The sequence below is a fragment of the Lissotriton vulgaris genome, chromosome 4_1 (genome assembly GCF_964263255.1).
Source record: "Lissotriton vulgaris chromosome 4_1, aLisVul1.2, whole genome shotgun sequence".
NCBI classification, from domain to species: Eukaryota; Metazoa; Chordata; class Amphibia; order Caudata; family Salamandridae; genus Lissotriton; species Lissotriton vulgaris.
The window spans coordinates 1,034,697,047-1,034,716,733 of NC_141691.1; positions in this window are offsets into that span (position 1 = coordinate 1,034,697,047).

Genomic DNA, 19,687 nt, shown 5'->3' on the forward strand with positions numbered 1-19,687 from the left:
ATTCAACTCTCAAAATCCAATGCTAAATTCCGCTTTAATACCAATAGGTCTGGTAAACTCCTCGCTAATTACTTACGTATTAAAAGGGATAAAACGCAGATTACTTCCATTCAAGGCCCTCAAGGTAAAATTGCACTTTCTCATAATGATATTGTTCAGGAATTTTTACACTTTTATTCCACTTTGTATAATAAACCAGATCCTTGTGATGATTCTATAATTGATGCTTTTTTAAATGCTTCCAATTTGCCTCATATTTCTCCTTCTGAAGACTTGGGTTGGATTCACCTATTATTAATGATGAGATCCTGAATGCTATCAAATCACTCCCAAAAAATAAATCTCCTGGTCCTGACGGCATACCTGCTGAATTTTATAAAGAATTTCAATCTCACTACCTTATTTATACCAAATTTTTTCTCACTTTAGTTCCTCCGGTACCATTTCAGGTTCTTTTTCAGATGCTTTAATTGTTGTCCTTCCCAAACCTGATAAAGACCCTACCCTTGTCTCTAATTACCGTCCCATCTCCCTGATTAATCAAGAGTGTAAATTGTATGCTAAAATCATTGCCTCTAGATTAGCTCCTGTCCTGCACTCTATTATTCACCCCGACCAATCCGGTTTTATGAAAAACAGATATTCTGCTAATGATACTAGAACATTATTACAGGTCATTCAACAAAGTTCCTCCCTCCTTATCCCTGCTGGTGTTATGGCTTTAGATGCAGAAAAAACCTTCGATAAAATCCATTTGCAGTTTTTATTTAAAACTTTATTATCCTTTAATTTTGGACCGTCCTTTATTCGTATGGTTTCGGCTTTATATTATGCTCCCACTGCCCGATTATTCATTAATGGCCACATTTCTAACCAATTTTCACTTTTCAGAGGCACACGTCAAGGTTGTCCTCTCTCCCCTCTCTTATTTTTACTAGGAATAGAACCCTTTCTTAATTCCATCCGTAAGTGCGATGATATTCAGGGTATCACCATTAAAGATGTAACTGTTAAAACTTTAGCCTATGCTGATGATGTGTTAATATTTATTAGTAATCCTGCTACATCAGTACCGTTGTTGCTTGATATTATATCCAAATATTCAGTGGTGTCAGGATACAAATTAAATGTTACTAAAACTGATTTTTTTCCCTTAAATATGCTTTGTACTCCCGATATGTTACCTTCACCTGATATTGTTGGGCAAAAGAATAAGTTGAAATATCTTGGTATATTATTTTCATCATCTTTGTGTGCCACCTTAAAATTGAATTGTGGATTCATTCTTGATTATGTTAAACAAAAAACTTCCAAATGGTCCTCTCTTCATCTTTCATGGTGGGGGAGAATGGAATCAATCAAAATAAATATTGCCCCGAAAATATTTTACTCTCTTGCAATGATACCAACTCAATTCCCACTCAAATTTTATAAGGATGTTGATACACTATTATCTAAATTTCTTTGGAATAATAAACCTCCTCGTATTGCTTATAAAAAATTGAAGATTCCTAAATGCCAAGTTGGTTTTGCCCTGCCATATTTTTATTTATATCATAAGGCATTCATTGTAAAACAGAGCTCATTATGGTTTAGTATTTCACCTATTGTCAGTCCTCCTATTTGGCTTCATATTGAAAATTCCCTTGCAAAACCTTTTCCGTTTCCCTCCTTATTAACTATGTCTCCCACCACTAAGGTTATCCATTCTTCGTCCATAATCAAGTCCTCCAGATTCATTTCCTCTGATCTGGACTCTAATTTTGCATTTCCTTTACTTTCCACGGTGAATTTGTCCTTATGGCATAGCGCTTTAATAAAATTAAATAGAAATGTCTCTTTTTGGTCTTCATGGATTGATACGGGCATTTATTATCTTAAGGATGTTTTCTTAGATTGTGCATTTATTCCATTTACTCAACTCCGATTAAGATTCAATTTACCAATGTCTGATTTGATAAAATATCAATTTTTGTGTAATTCCATTCTAGATTCCTTTCCTACTGGTATCCCATCTATATCCTCTGCTGATTTTTTAATTTATGTGAATACTGTTTCTGTAGCCTCTAAGGCAGTCTCTATATTTTACAAAAAATTCACATGTTCATTAGGCTCTAACGTTGATATAATTTCCACCTTTTGGAACAATGAACTTTCCATTTCTCTATCAGTTGATTCATGGTCATCAATTTGGCTCAACAGTATTTCTGGATGGTTACCGGTTTCACTTTATCAAACCAACGCTTATATTTTGTTTAATTCTTTATGGACACCATTACGTTTATTTAAAGCTAAATTATTATCATCCAACCTATGTTGGCACTGTAATTTACATCCTGGATCTTTACGTCACATGTTATTTGATTGTCCTAATATTATGACACTTTGGTCTGAAGTTTGGAATGTGATATTGAAAATTTGGCCTATCTCTGATCCGCTTTCTTATCAACTGTTAATATGTAAATCTGTTGTTCTAATTAATCCTCTAGAAGATGCTGAAGCTAAGTTATTTAATTTTTTGGTTGCGGCTGTGTTAAAGTCCATTACTTTTTGTTGGAAAGATGCTACTTCTCTGTCAGTTCATGCTTGGTGGTCTTGGATTATTTTCACAAGAAGAGGTGCACAATTATCTTTAAAAGGTGTTCATCATAATTCTATGCATTTTCAATCATTCTGGTCTCCTATAGATTCATATGTACAGTCATAATTCCTGTTTTTTCAATTTTGCTATTTCATTCACTGATTATTATAATGTTTTTTAGCTTCTTATTGATAGCTCTGTTTATCTAATATATTATGCTATGAAATGTATCATTCCCCTTTCCCTTCCTTCCTTACCTTCCCTTCCTCCTTCTCTCATATTATTCTTTCTCCTTTGATTGACAACTGTATTGTGCGATGTAATTTCTTTCAGACTGTTCATTTATGATTGTTCTTATTCGCCTTCGTGTAATTTAATGATCTAAGTCATCAGTTTTTTGTATGTATCTATGTGTTTTCCTATGCTAAAATTCAATAAAATCATTTTGAACAAAAAAAAAAGGAGGATGCCACCTTGCTTTGCGCTCCCCCTGCCAGCTGTGAGGACTACCAGTCCCATAAGCCCCTCTGCACGCCACAGAGCAGGGAGCACCTGAGGCTCATTAGCCTCACAGCATATAACAACTTGCAGCACCCGCTGGAGCGGGTGGCGAAGCGCTGAGGGCTCATGCGTGGACTGTGTTGCTGTGTTGTTTTGTGGGGGCTGCCCTGCTTACCTGCCTGGAGATCCTTGCTGGGGGTTTTCTTCATCAGAAGGAGGATGCCACCTTGCTTTGCGCTCACCCCTGCCAGCCGTGAGGACTACCAGTTCCATAAGTTCCCTGCACGCCACTGCGCCGGGAGCACCTGAGGCTCGTTAGCCTCACAGCATATAACACCTTGCAGCACCCTCTGGCGCGGGTGCCGCTGCGCTGAGGGCTCGTGCCTAGACTGTGTTGCTGTGTTGTTTTGTGGGGGCTGCCCTGCTTACCTGCCTGGAGATCCTTGCTGGGGGTTTTCTTCATCAGAAGGAGGACGCCACCTTGCTTTGCGCCCCCCTTCCAGCTGTGAGGACTACCAGTCCCATAACACCCTCTGCACGCCACAGCGACGGGAGCACCTGAGACTCGTTAAGCCCCTCCTATTTTACAAAATTACTGGCTACCACCCACGCAATGTGGGACGAGCACGGGCAGGCGCCGGGCTAAGCCCTGGCAAAGGGCGGGCCGTCTGTGGCCGTCCGGGGCCGGTCGAGGCCGGGCCGGGCCGGCCCCCTAACATCTTTGCTACGGACTGGGACCAAAGTATAGCTAAGTGAGCTGCTAGATTACTATTGATTTGTAATTTAAGTACTAGTATTTATTTGTTGTTGATTTAGTACAGTGGGTTTGCTATTTCTTGCCACTGTAAAAAGGTTCCTTTGAAATATGAGTAAAACTAGCCGCAAAGGGGGGGCATGGGCTGGGGGAGTGGTGACACTAGATGCCTATCTCCAACGGGCAGAAACAGCAGTGGCTAAGGAGGTAGAGCTTGTAGAAAGGAGGCTTTCAATTGATCCTTTCTGCTTGATATCAAATCAAGTACCAAATCTAGTAACTGGAGGTAGTTGTGTCTCCCCAGGACCCCAGGCAGGTGCAATTGCCCCCCACCCATGATGACCCAGCGTCAGATACACAGCCGACAAATATTACTTGCTTATCTATAGTGAGCTCCCCATCTTCCCCTCCTACTACCCGAACTAGGCAGCTAAGGGCTTCATCAGCTGCTAAAGGCAGAGAGCTCTCAGGGAAAAGAAAAGCAAACAGTGCCCCCAAAGGAATCAGACAAAATGCCAAACAGGCTAAGAAAAGAATTCCACACCTGGGTCGGGCACCCATAACGATATAGTAATTAGTCAAGTAATCCCCCCTGCCAAACAAGGAGGGAGTAAGTCCACTATTTCAGTACCAGATGTCACTGTGGGGGACTTTACTTCTGAGTTCATTAGACACATGGAGGACAGGCTGAGAGCAATAATTTCTCCTCTTATGGCAAAGTTGGACTCAATTGACTGTAGACTTGGTGCTTTAGAAGAGTTCTTACCAAAGGATCAACTCCCTTTCAATGGAATAAAAACTACCAATGAACGACCCAACAGCGTATCTATACAGTCAGGTGTAGGTCTGAGGGAGGTACCTGCGGCCCCAGTGGCCCCAGTAATTAATATTCTGGCCCCAGCCATTGGTACCAAAGCAGTAGTTAGGCCCGGCCCTAGGGGTCTGGTTGGGAGATTAGATCCTTTGGGTAATGGCCCTTCTAAAGAGGTGTTTCTTCATCTTCCCCCAGAGGCATGCCCATACTCTATTATTATGGCAAATGTCCCAAAAATCTCCAATGGTGGGGAAGAACATTGGATGGCACTTAAAAACAAAGCTCTCCATTTTTTGAATACCAAAACAGTGCTGGGAATACCTTTTTAGGAATTATAGGATGGTGAGAAGGGTGGCTTTGGTGGGAAAGACCATGAGAAGTATGGAGGGGGATTGTGTTGTGAGTTTTTCTTCTCCCCAACTGGTGGACCATACTCTCAGACAGGCAGGATCTTTTAGGATCCACAACGATTCTATCAATTTCTTATCACTGGGTTTTTTTACCCCCCCCCATCCCTGCTGCTGATTTGAACAAGAGAGAGACTAATTATCAGGCAGTCACCCTTATTAATCCTGTACCACTGAGCAACAGATTTGAGGTCTTTAGTTCACTTGACAGCAATGATTGACTTCAAGGCGCTCAAGCTCAGGAACAGTGGGTAGCTAGCACAGCTAATTCACACATAGTGGGTTTACCTATAGTTCTTGAATTGCTAGGAGACAATATGCCTGCTCTGGGAGTCAGTCCAACATTTAGTAGTATTTCCGATGTCAATGTTAATAGCTTATCCCAGGAGGTTATACAAAGGGGGCAAAATGATATAGGAGGGCCAATTGAAGGAGGGTCCCTTAGCCCATATCGACTGGATGCTGATCTTAATGTGATATCTATGGTTTCATGGAAAGTGGCTGGACTTAGAAGCAAAGTAACATCACAGGACTGGCTGTCTTTTATAGACAGTCAGGATCTAATTCTTTTACAGGAAACTTGGTTGAATGCACCCGAGTTCAGACCCGGTTATCTTAATTTTCACGTTCCTGCTGTCCCTAGCTCCCGAGGGCGATCACAGGGGGGTCTTTTAATATGGGTCAAACAAGATAACCGATATATTATCAATCAACTTGACACAAATAGCAGTGATATTTTGCGAATACGAGTCCAGTACCCCGAATTCAAATTCTTATTTATTTTTAATGTTTACTCTAGGGAGATGCCAGGGGGCAAACCCTCGAACACTATTGAGTAGTTAGATGTACTCCTCGAGTTTTATTGTAAAAAAGGTAGCATTATAGGTGCAGGTGATTTTAATTGCTGGTTTGAACCCCTTGACAGTAATGACATAGATCTTACTTTGGAAGAAGACTGTCCATGGAACATCCCTCAGTTGACCCTTCTACCAATTAAAAAATGGAGAGAGGCAGCATTGCAGCTCAAAGTCCTATGTGTTGGACAAGGGCTGCGTGCTTTAAATGGTAGAAGTGCTTCTGATAAGCATGGGGCCTTTACTTTTAATAATGGTAGTCGTAAGAGTCGCATCGAATATATATTCACTAACAAAGAGAACTGGCCCAATAATAAGGACATGAAGGTAGTCAAAAGGGTCGAAAGTGATTCTGACCCACTTCTCCTGTCATTTAAGATACCCAATTTCTGCTCTCAAGAGATTTTTCCCGACGGGATGGAAATTGTCCTATCAAATGACACTAGACGTGTTAGATGGGCCAATTGTTTAGTGGACGAGGATAAGATTGCGGCTATGAGGGCTCTGACAATTCAGGCTACAGCCGAACTCCAAAAATGTACTTCTCAGGAAGCGGTAGTGGCACATGTGAATTCAATCCACACCAATTTTTTTAAGCAACTAAAGGTTTTTTTAACAAAAAAGGTTTCTAAAAGACATATTAGGCCTCCTAAAAAAGAAGAACAATGGTACGACAAGTCTTGCAGGGCTGCGTACAAAGCCCTCGTAGAGGTGGTAAAATCCAAGGACAGAGAAATAGTAAAGAGTGCCCGTTCCTTTTATAAGAAAGCCCAGTACGATGCTAAACGTGTAGCTAGTAAGGAACGATCAATGTGTACCTTTTGGGATATGATCAAATGGAATAGGGGCATACAAAGGGGAGAACCAATAAATTATGCTTCTCCTGACCTCTGGGTCTCTCATTATGCGTCTCAGTTTTCATCGGCAGATATACCTAGAGAGACGAATGTTCCCTCTAATCAGGATCTAAGTCCTTTATACTTTGAGAAGACAGAGGTAGATAAGGTACTGAATACCATCCCTAGGGGCAGGGCACCAGGGCTAGACTCAGTCCCGGCTGACTTGTTTGTGTATGACAAGGAGGTCTGGGTTCCGTATATTCAATCCTTGGTAAATGGAATTGCCAATGGATCGCCCATACTAGATACCTGGAAGGGCGCTGAGGTCATTCCGATCTATGAAAAGGGGGAGCGCTCGGATCCAGGGAATTATAGGCCCATAAGTCTTATAGATTATATTCAGAAGGTGGTAGCAAGACTTGTATTGCAGAGAATCCAAGGATGGATTGAGGAGGAAGAAGTTCTTTCACCTCTCCAGGCAGGATTCCGAAGCCATACAAGCACTATAGATCAGGTTTTTAGATTTGTTTTAATTTATTGGCGGGTGGTTGTGTTGGGGGGGCATGATCTACGTGGCATTTGTCGACCTCAAATCAGCGTTCGACTTGGTGCCGTGCGCTAAAATGTGGGATGTTTTTGAAGAGCAGGGTATGCCACTAAAGATTTTGTCCTTTTTAAAAATACTACATGAGGACAATTTTGCCCAAGTTAGATGGAACCAACAGGGTGGTGTTACTGACAAGTTCAGGATGCCCAGAGGTATTCGCCAAGGGTGCGTACTTGCCCCGACCCTCTTTTCATTATACATCAACAGAGTGATCTCCTACTACGAGCACCAGCCTACTGATGCCCCTAAACTGGATGGTAGGTTGATCCCCCTGCTGATGTTTGCAGACGACACCCTGTTGAGTTCAGAAACTCAACAGGGCTTATAAAAAGCTATAGATGTGTTCGAGATCTTCTGCAATGATCATGGACTTTTAATAAATGTGAGTAAGACCAAGTTCATGGTCCTCCACAAGTCCAAATACGTAAGAGGGAAAGTGGTCATGAACGGGGCATAACTCGAACAGACCCAGTTTTTCTCATATTTGGGCAGAACCCTGGCTTCAAAATTGGATTGAAAATCCCACACATCCCAGCTGGTTACTTAGCATGCGCAGCTAGCTGGAGTTTTAACAAAAGAGCTACTTCTCCCACACACCAGACCAATTACCCCTGCATTGAAAATGTATAATGCTAAGATTGGAGCTGCAGTCCTCCACTGGGTGCAATTATGGGGTTATAGAAATCTTGCACCCCTAACTAGGGCACAAAATAAATGCTTACGAGGAATCACAGGTCTTCCCGTATCTACCCCTCTTACCTCTCTTTTTTATGACTTGGGTTCCCAGCGCCTGGAGAACATGGCACGCTACAGACCAGTGGCATACTGGAGGAGATTGTGGGTCACGCCAGATCTCTCCCAGTATGCTTGGACATTTCTCCAAGTTAGAGATGCGGATAGAGCACATCAAATCCCCTGGATGAGGGAGGCAAAGGCAACCTACATAGCAAGGGGCCTAGCCAGCTTGTGGGAAGATCCAACAGCCCATACCTTCCAACCTAAGAAAACATTTAGAGAACTGTATTGGAGTATGGTTTCCTTGAAAAGATTTGGCAGCTGTGTTGGTCCGTCTTTGACCGCTGACTTTCTGGAACTTAAAAACTCGACAGCTTTAGAGGAATATTGGGATTGTATTACTGTACCTGAGGATAGGAAGCGATACCACCAATTCAGGGTGGGTACATTACCAATTATTTCCTTTATTGCCAAATGGAGAAACGGCAATGACCCTAGCTGCCCTTTTTGCCGTACCCAACGAGAAAGTATCGGCCATATTTTATTTATCTGTCCTGAATACAAAGTCCAAGGCAAATGTGGCTAAAACCCATTTGCTTGCAGTTGGGACTCAATACAGGGTTTGAGGCATTAAGGATTCTTAAAACAAAAAGCACTCAACCCGTGGTTACTGCTGTAGCAAAATTTCTCCATTGGATGTGGATCATCTGAGCTCGCAAATTACGTTTTAACTGAGTATTTTTAATAAGCATGGGCAAAATTTGCGAATTCGCGTTCCGCGAATTCGCGGATTTCACCGCAAAATCGCAAAAAAATCCACTAAATTGCAAATTTTCCAGCGAAATCGCAGATTGTTTTGCGATTTGCCCTGGAGTACTTTCTACTGGCTAATCCAGTAAGTGCTCCCTCATTGGGTAAATGTATAGTGCTTTTACTACACTGCAGCTGCGTAAAGGGCCAGAAGATGTGTCTCCAGTGATCATGTGTGCCTGTAACACAGGCTTAGGCACACATGGTCACTGGAGACACATCTTCTGGCCCTTTACGCAGCTACAGTGTAGTAAAAGAACGATGGGGAGGATTTACAAGCCGCTTGCGCCTCTTTTGCGCCGCAGTTGTGTCACTTTTGTGACGCAGCGGCAGCACAGAAGATGCGCCATGGTGCTGGGTATTAACAATGTGACGCATCTGAGAGATGTGTCACGTTGTAAAGCCCTGCACCATCAGGAGGCGTTCCGGCGCAGGGGAGGGCGTTCCTGCGCAGGAACGCCTCCTAAAAGTGGCTGAGTGAGATCTACAAGATTTCACTCAGTCACTTTGAGGCCAATGCTGCGTCAAAACCCTGCACCTGCTTGAAGCCGGCGCAAGGCTTGATGCAGCATTGGGGAGATAGGGCCCCCCAGAGCATTGCTGGAGCTGCGTCGCGCTTGTGTCGCAGCTCCAGCATTGTGCTGCTTTTACGGCACAGATGCGTGACGCATCTGTGCCGTTTTTGCCACATGGTGCGCCGCATTGTAAATGTGGCGCACCATGGGTGGCGGATCTGTGGCGCACAATAACTGGCGCATCCCTGGGGATGCACCAGTTATTGTAAATCTGCCCCTATACATTTAGCCAACGAGGGAGCACTTACTGATTAGACAGTAAAAAGTACTCCAGTTGAGTAGAGGTATTGCACAAAAAGGTGGCATCTTCGTGGACAAACACGCAGGGCGGGATTCATTCTGCCCCCTGTTAGACTCGTTTTTTGTGCCCTTCTGCCCTGTTAGACATTGTTTTTCCCTTGTTTTTCTGCCCTTCGGCCCTCTGTTAGACTCGTTTTTCCCTTGTTTTTCTGCACTCTGCCCCCTGTTAGACTCGTTTTTTGTGCCCTTCTGCCCTCTGTTAGACTCATTTTTCCCATGTTTTTCTGCCCTTCTGCCCTCTGTTAGACTCGTTTTTTGTGCCCTTCTGCCCTCTGTTATTCCCTTGTTTTTGTGCCATTCTGCCCTCTGTTAGACTCGTTTTTTGTGCCCTTCTGCCCTCTGTTAAACTTGTTTTTGTGCCTTTCTGCCCCCTGTTAGACTAGTTTTTTGTGCCCTTCTGCCCTCTGTTAGACTCGTTTTTCCCTTGTTTTTCTGCCCTTCTGCCCTTTGTTAGACTGCGTTTTGTGTCTTTCTGCCCTCTGCATCACCACATCATCACTCAGCGCTACCCCAGCACCACTCAGCACCACCACAGCATCACTCAACATCACCACAACATCACTTAGCACCACCACAGCACCACTCAGCCCCACCACAGCACCACCACTCAGTGCCACCACAGCATCACTCAGCACCACCACAGCATCACTCAGCACCACAACAGCACCACTCAGCACCACCAGAGCATCACTCAGCACCACCATAGCACCACTCAGCACCACCACAGCACCACTCAGTGCCCAACAGCATCACTCAGCGCCACCACAGCATCACTCAGCACCACCACATTATCACTCAGCACCGCCACAGCACCCCTCAGCACCACCACAGCACCACTCAGCACCACCCCAGCATCACTCAGCACCATCCCAGTATCACTCAGCACCACCACAGCACCGCTCAGCACCACCCAGCATCAATCTGCGCAACCATTCAACAACAACGGGTTAAAATATGTTCTCTCAATGTTTCAAGCTTTATTACAAATGTCACAAAAAGATGTTAATATTTCACTTCTGTTCTTGGATTTTTGTCACAATAAAATACACTGAACATAATCTTCACAAAAGTTATTTACAAAAGTTTAAGCTATTGCCATTATAAATTAACATCACTTTTATTTAAGTATTAATTATTTAAAAAAATTAAAAGCCATTGTAATTTGTAATATCAATACATCTAAGTCACGTAAATACAAAACATGTTGCATTACAAATGCTGTAGGTGTCACATTTGCGAAAGTTATAACTATTGGCATTTTAAATGACAAAGCTATTAATTTAGCTATTTTCAAAACCAACACATAAATAAAAAAAATTGTCATTTACAAGACCAAGAGCTCAAACTTTCCTAATGCGAGACCTATTGCATTGCAAATGCTTGTTTTTATATCTGTCAGTGCTTCCTGTTGAGGTTTAATTTTTGTGACAGGCGCCTCATTGCCTACTTGTAACTATTCTTTGACCCTGCTTCAAGGGTCAGAGCAGTGTCAGAGAATAGTTGCAAGTAGGCAACGAGGCACCAGGAAGCACTTACAGGCTTACAGCAGCAGGTGCCCAAGTTGAAGTTAATTTTTTTGTAACCCTTTTGTAAAAGGTTACAAAAAATTAGCTTTAACTTTCGCACCTGCTGATGTAAGCCTGTAAGTGCTTGGCTGAAAATTCGTCCCCGCAGATTCGCGGATTTTACCGCGGTTCGCGAGATTCGCGGATCGCGAAATAGCGGAAAATCCGCAACTTCCGCGAGCGGAACGAATTTTCAGCCCATGCTTAATTTTTACTATCTGCCACCTAAAACCTGTATAGGGACACATATTGTATATAGAACACTGTCTACCCACTCTTTGTATACAGATTTAAATTATTTAAAAAAAAAGTAAAGGTGGGATAGATTGGGATCTGCCTAATTGCTCTGAAGTTTACACCGGATCTGTGTCTTGAATTTAATTGCATATCATGTTACCTTGTTGCTTTAAAAAAAAAAAAAAATCTCAATATTTCTTTTTTAACCCGTTGTCTTTTATGATTTCAACAATCAAAATAAAGACTTATGAAAATGAAATGAAAATGATAAACACAATCATTTCAAGAAAGTGGTCAACTGCTGCAGTCATGAAAATATTTTCTGTGAAACAAACCTAGGCCTCAAAGTGCTTTGTGCTGTTCTTGCACTGAATACAGTGACCAATAAACTGTCCTCTGGCAATTATATTTAGGTTTGGCGCTAGATTTGGCCCATTTAGGCGTCTTTGTCATCTCCTCTGATGCCTGGATATCCTTTTTGGCCCTTCATGGCCATTTGACTGCATTTTCCTGTGCAGGGTTTTCAGACCAATCGTGAATCTTAGCATAAAGGAAACAATAGCTGTAATTAAAGTGTTATTGCTGCAGCAGCCAATCAGTTTATAAAGATCATCTGACTCCATGAAAATCTTAAGAAATAAATGGAGCACCAGGAATTTTTTTCTTGTGGGTATCGGATTTTTTAAAACTTGTATTGCCATCTGTGCACTGTCCAGTTATTTTCAGACCTAATGGTACAAATGTACATAGACTTGTTCCCTTGAAGCTCAGCTAGCTACTTAACGTGACCCAAATATCTCAAAAACGGCTGGTCCGATTTACCGGAAACTAAAAGCAAAGCCTGGTATGAGTGAATGTCTACTAAGGATTTAAAATGGTGAATACTTTTGGCTCCAAATGTGATTGGCTAATGCTTGTTTAGAAGTTTGTTGTAGACAACACTTCATAAAACAAGTAAGTTGCAAACCAGTCAACAAGCACCATTTGCACCAAAAATGGAAGGGAAGGTAAGGGTAATGGTACAACATACCATGCTCAAGAGGTGTGAAAAGTATAATTGTAATAATACTTTATTTCGATAAAAACAAACTTTATCATAAAAGTACATGCAATTCATTATTTATAAAAAAAAGAATAAAAACGTTAAAGGTAAAATCTTTTCAGACGTTAAAGGTAAAATCTTTTCAGAAACAAGTGGGGGCGCAGGAGGTTAAGGGCTAGATTAGAAAAAAGTCCTGAAACAAACAACCGGGGGATGGCCTGGTGCATTGTTATATACAGTTTCCTACCCCATTCTTGATTTTATCAGTCTAGAACATATCTGCCAGGCCTTTCCCAGGAATTTGGCGACTCCGCAAAAAATCGTCAAGGATGTTGTGTCAGTTACCAGTATGCGGAGTGCCATCGCATGGTGCCTAACTCCCAGTTCTCTGCAAACTGGCTTTAACCACCTTCTCCTGGGTCCGCTGTATGCTCTACAAGCAAATAGAAAGTGAGCTAGAGACTCATTAGGGTTTGGGCATCCAGGGCAGCTAGAATGATTGGACATAGATGTGTTCCAGCGCCTAGTAAAAGTGTTCAAGGGAAGTGTTCCATATCTAAACTTTAAAAACAAGGTTCTGTCTCTAGGTGCTTTAATGACATCAAGGAAGGGTTCAAACTTCTTCACCGGCTTGTGTTCTAGGAATTGGTCAGTTAAAACCCCCCAGTTTGATTTTTCAAGCTCCTTGGCTAGGACCCATTCCCAGTATATTTTTTTGATTGTCTCTTTCAGGGGTGGTGATTGGGACAACCATGTATCGCTTAGCCCCAATTTGGCGAGCAAGTCCCTTAGGTTGTCCAACCATGCAATCTTAGTCATCTTATTCAGCAAAATAAGTTCATCCAGGGCTGCAGCATAGTGTACCAATTCCGGTGTCCTTCTTAGTCGTACCCAATATAATAACGGTCGAAGGATTACAATGTCTTTGATTGCACGGCGGCCCATGTCTTGAAGCAGTGGTTTCAAGGGGGTAGAAACTGGGAGGCCCACCAGGTCTCTCAAGAATTTGTTTTCAGTTTTCGTTAGTTCTGTGATGTTATCAAAGCCCCATAGTTCTGACCCATATATTGTTGCAGCCAATGCTTTCCCCTCATAGATGGCAAGGACAGGGGCAATGGGCCTGCTTGCAGAGGCTCGGTGTTCTCTAGCAATGGCTCCCGTAGTCCTTTTCAAATTCAAGTGCATTTTTGCTAGATGGGAGTCCCACTTCATTCTCCGGTTCACCCTTACTCCCAAATAGTCAAATGCATCAACCTCCTCCAGTGTACATCCGTTAAGCGCAACATTGATCTTCCTTGGTCTCTTAGTTTGGGACAGAACCATTAGTTTGGTTTTTGCGGTATTAATTGTTAACCCACGTTCCTCACAGAAGATGTCAAACTTGGTCAAAAGTTTTTGGAGACCAGAGGGGGTTTTGGACAGGAGGAGGGTGTCGTCCGCAAAAAGGAGGGTCGGTATTTTTTCACCTGCCAGGGTTGGAGCATCCGCAGGGTCCTCCCTCAAATGGTCTGCCACCCCATTTATAAAGAGGGAGAACAGAGTGGGAGCCATCGCACAACCCTGGCGAACCCCCCTGTCCACTGGTATTTTATCAGTTAGTTGGCCCTCACTCCCCCATCGAATCCTTGCATACGTGCCTTCATGCAGTCTTTTAACTAGCTCAAGGAGATAGCGTGGGTAACCCATGGCCTGAAGTACCTGCCATAATTTGGTGCGTGGGACAAGGTCGAATGCGGTTTTCAGGTCTATGAACGCTAGATATAATGACCCTTTGCTGACAGAAACAGTCTTCCAATAAATCGCAGTGAATCGGAAGACTTGGTCTATCGTACCGACCTTTTTCCTAAAACCTGCTTGTAGGTGTGTTAAAATATCGCCCTCCTCTAGCCAACTCACAGTTCCAGATATGAGGACCCTGCCAACCACCTTCTGAATGACATCAATTAGACTGATTGGTCTATAATTGGCAGGGTCCTCTCTAGCGCCCTTTTTGTATATCGTAACCACTTCTGCCCCTTTCCACGACTCAAGGACTGGGTATCCCTGAGTGAGAAGGTTCATTAGTGGAAAAATAAGATTGGCCCATAGGGTCGAATCGTGTAATAAAAGATCTCCAGGCAAGCCATCCGGGCCAGCAGCCTTCCCTGGAGCAATATTTTTAATAGCAGCTTGGACCTCGAGAAAGGTGAAGGGATCTACTGGTTTGACATTCATGATTGTTGGTTCAGATTCAAAGTGTGGGTCTTGCAGTTGTACGGAGTCAACCTCGCAGGAGTAGAGTTTCAGGAAGTGGGAGTACCATTGCTGTTCGGTTATATGGTGTAAAACAGAATCCCCTCCCCTTCTTGATGATTTGTTTATTAGATCCCAAAAAAGAGTTGAATCTTTTATGGAAGCAGCACTCCTGAGTTCCTGCCAGTGATCTTCCTCCCATGTTCGTTTTGACAATTCTACAGTTTTTTTATAATCTTTCCTAGCTACCCTTAAAGCTGCTGGGTCTTTTTTTTGAATCGCTAGAGAAATGGCTTTCCTTTTTTTCCTACAATCTGTTGAAAACCAAGGGTTGCCATTTTTAGGAGTAGTGTGTGTCCGCTTGTTTGGTCCTATAATTTTGAAATAGGAGCCCAGCCTTACTATAAAATCACTGTAGATATTGCCCAGGTCTGGACTAAGGACACCACCCGCAAGGTGTTCAGCGTACTAAATTCCAGTCCCTTAGATGCCACTAAAAGGCCTATACTATCCAGAGTTTTCTCATCGGATGCCACCTTGTGCCATTTTAACCTTCTATTGCAATTAGATGGAACTACTTCTTTGGTGTATAGGTGATTATTAAGAGTTTTCTTTTTTAAGTCCCATCTAATTTCAGCGGAGAGAGGATTATGATCGCTGTCTGGCAACTGCTTAACATCCATGTCAACAACATTCCCCCATAATCTTGTATCCAGGAGAATGTAGTCAATACGGGATTGGCCGTTGGGGCTACTGAAAGTCATGGCCCCGTTAGAGTCTGAAGCTGTTCCGCCATTTAAAGCACGCAAATTATATTCCAATGTCAGAGCATTCATCTGCAATGCTCTAACCGACCATCTCTTAATGGGTTTTAAATTCAATGGGGGGATAGACTGTTTAATGTCCTTCTCAGTGACCCCTAGTAGGTCATCCTCCGTTAGAGGTTCATACGTGCAATTGAGGTCTCCTCCCAATATGATATTGGATCTTGGGGGGGTACCCTCTAGAGCCATTTCCAATAGGGATATAGTTTCTGATTTTTTGCAAGCTGGCGCTCCTCTAGCATAGACATTAAACAGATCTACTCTGTTGCCCTTTAGCGGACCCTTAAAAGATAGATGCAGGATATCTTCTGAATTTGTATTGTGGCAGGTAATATCTAGATTCATTGTTACTTTGACCCATATTATAAGGCCCCACTGGAAATATATTTTTTATAAAAAGCAGAACACTTGTAAGAACACATATCATGACATCACTGATCGTGTAAATATTTAGAATTTTCCACAAATTTTTGCTGAAGTAGAAATACACACTTTTTTCAACATATAGTAAATGTAAGGACATCTACATGCTGAAAAAATAATGTGGGTAGTAACCAAAGTGATTGATATTCAAACTTAATAACTACTCAAGCCTTTGTTCTTCAAATAGCTCTTACCAACATATGTTATATGATAGAGTACTATCTTTATGAATGGCAAGTGCTGCACTGAAAATGCCAGTAGGGTATAGGGACAGGGGCATTGAACTGAAAGCATGAAGGAAGTCCACACTCTATGTTCAAAAAAACATGCTCAGCAGGTTTTAATGATAGAGGTGCAGAGTGCAATCCAGCCGCCCACTGGGGTCTGGGGCCGAGAGGTAAGGAACACCTTCATCAGTATCATTGATGAGGTCAATTGTGATGTGATACATGAGGTCACTAATAATGCAATTTTCATCTGTCGAGATATATGAAACATTATTTTGTACATACCCATGAACTCAGCATCTTCTGGTTGACTGGATCACAACATTATGGACATTTAAGGGGCTTTACACCATAACTATATTGAAGCAATTTCCTATATCTTTGCTTATAACATTACAAGTTACTGATCCTTGTTAATATCATTACTGTTCATCAATATTCTTAGGGTATATAACTATATTGAAGCAATTTCCTATATCTTTGCTTATAACATTTCAAGTTACTGACCCTTATTAATATCATTACTGTTCATCAATATTCTTAGGGTATTTTGTTTTTTTCTATGATGTTTTTGAACAATTGTGTCTGGACTCTGGTAATATAGATGTTGCCATTGCAGAAGTCATTTCAAAAGCTTCACCTTTGTCAATACCTCTCTCCCCAGAATTCTTCAATACAGGACCTTCCCTTTGGTCATGCCCTGCACCATTTTACTCTAGCGCATCTGCTCAGAGTCCACTGTGCTGGGCAAAAGGTTTTGCCCAATAGTACCCAAAGTAGAGAGAGACTGTTAGTGGCCATGACAATCCCATTCCACATACAACCTCAGGTAAATTGACATGATTTTGACAGAGGGACAGCGTAGTCAGTAGGATTCAGGAGCGTGAGTCTGAGATTTCCCAACAACCACTGCACTGTGTCAAACCAAAAAAATGTCAAAAGCATGCTCCTGTATCATCATTAAATCTGGCCTGACCCAAGAAAAGGCATTATGGAATATCACAGATCAAGAGGCCGTTCCTGCATCACTGTGCATAGTATAATTTTCAGCATGGTTATAAAAAAGCAACAAACAGTGGTTTAACATTAAAATTTTACTCAAACTTTTTTTAACTTAAAAGACAAAATGGGTTTGACTGAGCCCAACATAGTATGTTTTTTTCATTGTGTTTTATGTCCACTGAGGTTTATAGATTTGAGCCTCCATAATATGTGTCAGTGACGTTGATCAAGATGTCCACATTATCAGCAAATTGCAGGATCTACGCTGCAGCACCCAAGACTGTATTAATATAGACAAGGTCAGCGCTGTCCTTTTCAGAGTATTCCATCCTGTTACTTTTATGTTCAGTAGTGATCAGTTCCTGCAACTTCTTGTGAGTTTTTCTGCCACAAAGCACCATTCATCTGAAACCTGCTGTGCAGACACTTAGGCATGTTCCTTGATTGTAAAAAAATTATGTTAGACTTCAGAAATGAGTCCGTCAGGTGCAGAGGCAAAGTGTTTTATGTACCCATTCACTTTCTTTATTTCTCTTTTTGTTTCACTAAACATTTTACAAATGCATTGGCTTCCCCCTCCGAAAGAATATAGAGCCCATGCAGCATATCATGTTTCTTCTTCTCCATTGTTTGCATGGCCTTGTACCACACTCATACCTTCAGAATTGGCAGTGATGTAGCTTTTTCTTTGAGCTACTCGCTACATGTGAAGATGCACAGTCCTAAATACACTGAGGAGTACCGCAGACCCAAAGACAAGCATTATGTTATCTTTTTTGGTCCACTGAGAAGGTCTGGTCGATGTCTTGAGCATCCACCGCTATCAGGATAGGTAAAACTCACTTGAAAGCTGACAAGGTCAGACCTGAGAGGGTCTTCAGAACTAAACCTTCAGTATTTATTAGGAGAGTGGGAATCCATACAAACTATTTCTAAAGCGATGCCCCTGGTTTTTGGCAACATCTGTAGGTACCAAAGCCAAAGTATCTGAAAAATGTCAGTATGGCAATAGTCTGGGCACTAATCAGTTTAGGGAAAGAGATGCACATCTGGTCATCTGTATTTCATCTTTTCGTTTGTCTGTTAGCTTTCTTCAGCGTTCATACACCTGCAATGCGCTTCGTCTCGGTGCGCTGTTTCAAAATGTCTTTCACAAGGAAGGAATCTCTCTGTCTGATTCCATCAGGTTGTACAGCCACTTTCTTAATTGAATCAAGTGAATCAATATTTTCTCCGCTTTTCTCTTACTTTTTCAACGTAGTTTCAACTGTTTAAATTCATTTTATCTCTTGTATAATCGGTTCATTTTACTCAATGATTACTTTGAACGAAACGATTTCAAAAATGCTCGTGAATCCAAAGAGGGTTCCACATCCCGTGCTGTTTATTAAAATGGCCCAATGCATTTCGGAAAGTACATTCCTTCTTCCGTGGCATCTACAAGTAAAAACCACATTTTAGCTGACCAATTCTATATCGTGCTTTCACAAAAACATCATTCATTTTATAACCTGTACTAAATACCGAACTATTTCAGCACTTATTCCTCCTGTGTTTTAAAACCTTCCCTCTTTACTTTCCTCTCTAGTATTCAGCGCTTAGTGACCCTGTAACTTTTACCCCGCTATGTGCTACACTTCAGTGTATACTGCTTTACGCTTACCATGATGAATGGATCCCCAAGGTACTTAAAATCTCGCACTGCTTCACATTTTCACAGCGTGAACAAACGCTTCTGCTGTTAATACATTTCCTGACTTCGAAGCTCCTTACGTTAAATTTTTCCCGCCCATACTTAGCGTTAACAGATTATAAATTTCTTACATGTGTGCACCTCCCGAGTTTCTGTGTAAACATTAACAACGGACTAATTACACGATCATTCATTGTAGCATTAAGCCACTACATTTCCCAGAATACCAAAAATCTTAATGTTATGTTATATACACGTTACTCTATTTACAATTTCTTTTGGGAGAGTTTAATATATGTTATATTGTCCGGATAACAGTCTGTGTCCCAAAGACGGCTTACAACAATAAAAGCACTTTGTTTAGATCTATGTATCAGCATGGGGGGAAGCCCCGGTCCCGTGCATGTCGTTCTTTATGATGTTCCTTCAATTATTTTTTCTTTTCATATCAATTTTCTCATATGTTGTGTTCTCACTTGTCATTTTGGGTGCAATCTCAATTTGAGACGAACGAGGATTATACTAATCAGTTTAGGGAAAAAGATGCACACCTGGTCATCTGTATTTCATCTCATTCGTTTGTCTGTTAGCTTTCTTCAGCATGCATACACCGGCTATGCGCTTCGTCTCGGTGCGCTGTTTCAAAATGTCTTTCACAAGGAAGG